The following is a 6269-nucleotide window of genomic DNA, read 5'->3' as shown; positions in this document are numbered from 1 at the left end:
ACACCACACAGGTGTGGTAAGGCAGCGTGTCGGCACATACAGAGCAGAACCGTGGTTCCAGACGCCACGGGAGGTTAGGAGTTTGGTGGTGGCAGCATAAACCCACCCACGGCACAGTGGGCGGAGTCAGTAACTGGCGGTTACTGACTGTAAGCGGGGATCCCCTATGTGGCCAGGTCCTGTGTGACCTAAACATCCATTCTGTGTACTGGGGACGGGACGCGAAAGCAGTGAGGGCTTTCGTACGGGACCGTCCGGTCACAGGACCTAAATATAGACAGCAGCCCCATCCTGGATAGAAGTAACTGCAGTGAGAGGTGGGAGCTAGGGGACCTAAATTCAGACAGGAGACCCATTCTGGATAGAGGTCACTGGAGTGAGAGGGGATAGCTAGAGGACCTAAATACAGACAGCAGCCCCATCCTGGATAGAGGTTCCTGGAGTGAGAGGGGGTAACTAGAGGACCTAAATACAGACAGCAGCCCCATCCTGGATAGAGGTTCCTGGAGTGAGAGGGGGTAACTAGGGGACTTAAAAACAGACAGCAGCCCCATCCTGGATAGAGGTCACTGGAATGAGAGGGGGTAGCTAGGGGACCTAAATACAGACATCAGCCCCATCCTGGATAGACTTCACTGGAGTGAGAGGGGGTAGCTAGGGGACCTAAATACAGACATCAGCCCCATCCTGGATAGACTTCACTGGAGTGAGAGAGAGTAGCTAGGGGACCTAAATACAGACATCAGCCCCATCCTGGATAGACTTCACTGGAGTGAGAGGGGGTAGCTAGGGGACCTAAATACAGACATCAGCCCCATCCTGGATAGAGGTCACTGGAGTGAGAGGAGGTAGCTAGGGACCTAAATACAGACATCAGCCCCATCCTGGATAGAGGTCACTGGAGTGAGAGAGAGAGTAGCTAGGGGACCTAAATACAGACAGCAGCTCCATCCTGGATAGAGGTCACTGGAGTGAGAGAGAGTAGCTAGGGGACCTAAATACAGACATCAGCCCCATCCTGGATAGAGGTCACTGGAGTGAGAGAGAGTAGCTAGGGGACCTAAATACAGACATCAGCCCCATCCTGGATAGAGGTCACTGGAGTGAGAGAGAGTAGCTAGGGGACCTAAATACAGACAGCAGCTCCATCCTGGATAGACTTCACTGGAGTGAGAGAGAGTAGCTAGGGGACCTAAATACAGACATCAGCCCCATCCTGGATAGACTTCACTGGAGTGAGAAGGGGGTAGCTAGGGGACCTAAATACAGACATCAGCCCCATCCTGGATAGACTTCACTGGAGTGAGAGAGAGTAGCTAGGGGACCTAAATACAGACATCAGCCCCATCCTGGATAGACTTCACTGGAGTGAGAGAGAGTAGCTAGGGGACCTAAATACAGACATCAGCCCCATCCTGGATAGACTTCACTGGAGTGAGAGAGAGTAGCTAGGGGACCTAAATACAGACATCAGCCCCATCCTGGATAGACTTCACTGGAGTGAGAGAGAGTAGCTAGGGGACCTAAATACAGACATCAGCCCCATCCTGGATAGACTTCACTGGAGTGAGAGAGAGTAGCTAGGGGACCTAAATATAGACATCAGCCCCATCCTGGATAGACTTCACTGGAGTGAGAAGGGGGTAGCTAGGGGACCTAAATACAGACATCAGCCCCATCCTAGATAGACTTCACTGGAGTGAGAGAGAGTAGCTAGGGGACCTAAATACAGACATCAGCCCCATCCTGGATAGACTTCACTGGAGTGAGAAGGGGGTAGCTAGGGGACCTAAATACAGACATCAGCCCCATCCTGGATAGACTTCACTGGAGTGAGAAGGGGGTAGCTAGGGGACCTAAATACAGACATCAGCCCCATCCTGGATAGACTTCACTGGAGTGAGAGAGAGTAGCTAGGGGACCTAAATACAGACATCAGCCCCATCCTGGATAGACTTCACTGGAGTGAGAGAGAGTAGCTAGGGGACCTAAATACAGACATCAGCCCCATCCTGGATAGACTTCACTGGAGTGAGAGAGAGTAGCTAGGGGACCTAAATACAGACATCAGCCCCATCCTGGATAGACTTCACTGGAGTGAGAGAGAGTAACTAGGGGACCTAAATACAGACAGCAGCCCCATCCTGGGTAGAGCTCACTGGAGTGAGAAGGGGGTAGCTAGGGGACCTAAATATTAGCTGGGGGTAGGGAGGAGAGTATTCTTAGTATTATATTGATCATGATAAATTCTTCTCAGTGTATTAAGCTTCTCAGAATATTTTTTACAGCTTCCAATCACCTTGTGACAATCATACTGATAAAGAGTTTTTCACAAAATGTTTTTTTACTTATAGTTGTTGTTTTTTCAGCATATTTAAATTCTAGATGTCCTTTATGTCCTTAAAGAGATGTAGTCATGCGACTGGCGGTCTCCCGACGCCTGTATCCCACCCACTCAAAATCCTGACAGTTGGCATGCTGACTAACAGGGACTATTCCCACTCATGAGAAAGGGGCTTTGTTACGCTTGCCAAGTCCCCCCACACCGGCATTCTAAACCCTGGGATCCCGGCATTGGTATGGTGACCGGCGGGATCACAAACGCCATCACCAATGCCCAATCCCCTGTTGACTAATGTAAATGACTTTTTTAAGTGCCTGATGTATCCCAAAATACATATGAATTGATTTGCTGACAATTACGCTATTACGCTGTGTAACTTTATTCAACTCATTTTAGATAAATAGGGCGTAATGCAGTGTTGGAAGAAAATTGGGCGCATATTGCTGAAAGAAGGAAAAATCTATATATTAGGAAATACGCAGTGCTGTATGTATCCTGGGAAACATACGTATCTTCCCGTTTAACATATGCACCTGACTTGTTAATGTCATCACCATCAGCATGCACCTGCCTTATATTAGCTGCAAAAGTCCCTCCCCCAATAAAGGGTGTTTCACTTATCCCCTGACCCACATTAAGTGGCACCATGCCCCCTGCACCCCCACCTGCGCCTACTCTCCTCCTGGGGTGCATTAGAATAATATAACCAGATGGTAATATGACTAGAATTTATTATGTTTTATATCCTAAAATTTTATTTTTACAGGACATATTTTTTTCTTTCTAGTAATGAAAACTAAGCAATAGGTTTACTTACATACTCAGATTTATGTGTCACACAGAGATCTAGCTATGGCCGAGCCAGTCACCTGACGGTGAGCATTCATGTGACTGGTTGGTGGCTGCAGACATAACTGAGCTTACACACACATTATCCCGGAATTTCCCGCTGTCTCACCACGTGGCTTGATCAGCATAATGAAAAACAGAAATGAAAGTGACATAGCTTCAGACATCTTTACTCAGTCCCCTGTCACAGTGTTCTACAGTGTTGTAATCTCTCTGATAGTCACACGTGGATTTCTCATGTGCATGGTACATATAATAATATATAAAGTGTGTACACAGTGGAGGAAGTTCCTGCTAGTGCTGTTTAGAGATGGACATCTGTTTCTGATTGTTCATAACCATCAATGTTTTTTTCCGATGTTAGTGTTTCCACCATTCGATGGAGGCTTTCCGATGGTAGCTGCCAATGAAGGGTGTGGATTTATTTATTTATTAGCAGTTTCTTACATAGCGCAGCATATTCCGTTGCGCTTTACAATTAGAACAACAGTTATAGAACAAAACAGGGCAAAGACAGACATAGCGGTAGGAAGGCCCTGCTCGCAAGCTTACAATCTATAGGGAAATAGGTATTGATACACAAAGATAGATGCAACCTGTTACATAATGTTTCCCCAGATTGCTAGGTTCTTAGTGGGTTGTATGATATGATCACCCAGCAATGTTGGAAGACAAAATGTGAGGTTATGGGGACTGTGCAGAGGGAATGTAACTGGATAGGGAAGCATTGAAGGTTATGTGTGTGGGTCAGGAATTTGGTAGGCTTGTCTGAAGAGATGAGTTTTCAGGGAACGTTTAAAGGTTTGGAGACTAGTGGAGAGTCTTATTGTGCGTGGGAGGGCATTCCACAGAGTGGGTGAAGCCCGGGTAAAGTCCTGTAATTTTGAGTGGGAACAGGTAATATAGAGTCAGAGGTAGGCTGGAATGTGAGGGGATCAGAATGTAAATTGTACAATTTAGTATAGTAGTGTCACAACTGAGGGCTGGTGCTGACCAGGGGGAAGCCTCAGTTGTAGGGGCTGAGGTATATGTGTACCTGGGAGGCAGTACAGGGTTCTTGGGCATGCGGGGAACCTTTAGAACAAATGCCCGAAGGCGTGACCAAGACAACGAAGAAAAGTTCAAAGGTTTTATTAAACACAGTTCAGAGGAATACCGATGATAGAAAACCGATGGAGACTTGGGATCGATGGCGGAACACCGATGGAGACTTGGGATCGATGGCGGAACACCGATGGAGACTTGGGATCGATGGCGGAACACCGATGGAGACTTGGGATCGATGGCGGAACACCGATGGAGACTTGGGATCGATGGCGGAACACAGATGGAGACTTGGGATCGATGGCGGAACACAGATGGTCACTAGAGATCGATGGTGGAACACCGATGGTTACTGGCAGGGCAGAGCACTGCTGGAAGCTGGTGTCGGTAACTGCCAGTCACAGGATGCAATGATGAGACACTGCAGAGTCAGGCTGTACTGCATAGAAAGTCCATGGGAGGACTGCACACTGGGATCACTGAAGACAATTGAAGCACTGACCTCTTTCCACCCCAGGAACAAGATATTTATACCAGCTGGGAAACAGGGATTGGCTGGCTGATTAACCAGAGACCAGAGTGCAGCTGCTGGGTAATCAGGCTGAGAGCAGAGTACCGCTGATAGGCTGAAAGGTAACATGTGATTAGGAAAACATGGCTGCGCCCATGTTAGCTTTTGGAGGGAAAGATTGTTTGTAACTTGCATGTGAAACTTAACCCTGATGCTGCCAGAATCACAGTAAAGAGATTAGAAACAATGAGATGCAGCGTGCTGCACACAGACAGTGCAGATGGAATCCAGGCTTGGAACGCTGGGACAGTCTCAGGAGGCATTTGGAAGGTAAATACTGATAAGGAATTACCTGGATCTTGACAGCACCCCCTCCTTTAGGAGTGGCCCCAGGACACTTCTTATAAATTCTTTACCTGAACAAACGGAAGAATCTAGATTGAATCCTGATGAACTTGAACTGGCTGGAACCAGATGAGACTGTACTGGACCTATGGACGAGACCAGATTGAGTCCAGACAAACTTGAACCGGCTAAGACCGGCGGAGACTTTGGGCCGACGGATAGGACAGGATTGAGTTTGGAGACCGTTGAATCAGCTGGAACTGAAGGAGTCTTTGGACCTACGGATGGAACCGGATTGGGTCCAGAGATATTGGAATCGTCTGGAACCGAAGGAGTCTTTGGACCTACGGATGGAACCGGATTGAGTCTGGAGACAGTTGAATCAGCTGGAACTGAAGGAGTCAGAATCCGGTTAGAACCGGAATGAGTGGTATCCGAGTGTTCAGTTAGACCATCCTGGACCTGGTCCATGCTGGATGCCAACAGGGTGGTGCTCTCTGAAGACGGCAAACAGGAGTTCATAACTGCATCTGTAGCACAAAAATTTCCATCTGGGAACTTGGCTCTGGATACTTCCCTTGGGACTGAAACTTTGGTGACCGCTCCTGGGGTTGATGAATCAGACACCTCTCTCAGGGTTGTTTTCTCCAGCATCCCTCCTGGGGTTGACAGATCAGAAACTCCTTTTAGAGAAGACTCATATGCCCCTACTAGAGCTTGAACATTGGATACCCCTCCTAGGGCTGTAGACACAGACGCCCCTCCTTGGGCTGAGTAAAGAGCATCATCATTCACTTCCTTGAGAAAGAATCCACCTTTGGATTCGAAACGCGTTGGAACGATAAGGAGTAGACACAAAGGACACTGCATCTCGCCACCTCCGCCGCTAACATCCGAACTACCGGAAGTGTAGATCCGAACTTCCGGTCGCGGCAGATCGGCTTCAAACAGCGGCTAAAGCACAGTAAGTGAAAAGCAGCCAAAGCCCAGCAACAAGGCAAGACTGACTTACCAAGCTGTGAGGAACAAACACCACCAACTTTACCGGAAGCCACTCCCGGTTACGACCCCCGCAAAAAAAAAAAAAAAAGAAGAAAACAACAGGGTAAGATAGGGATAGTCTTCTATTAAGAGACTGTTTTTTCCTTTCCTGAATTAGTGTCAAAAAACTCCAAA

This window comes from Pseudophryne corroboree, chromosome 5, assembly GCF_028390025.1.
Source record: "Pseudophryne corroboree isolate aPseCor3 chromosome 5, aPseCor3.hap2, whole genome shotgun sequence".
Classification (NCBI taxonomy): domain Eukaryota; kingdom Metazoa; phylum Chordata; class Amphibia; order Anura; family Myobatrachidae; genus Pseudophryne; species Pseudophryne corroboree.
This window is presented reverse-complemented; position numbering follows the sequence as displayed.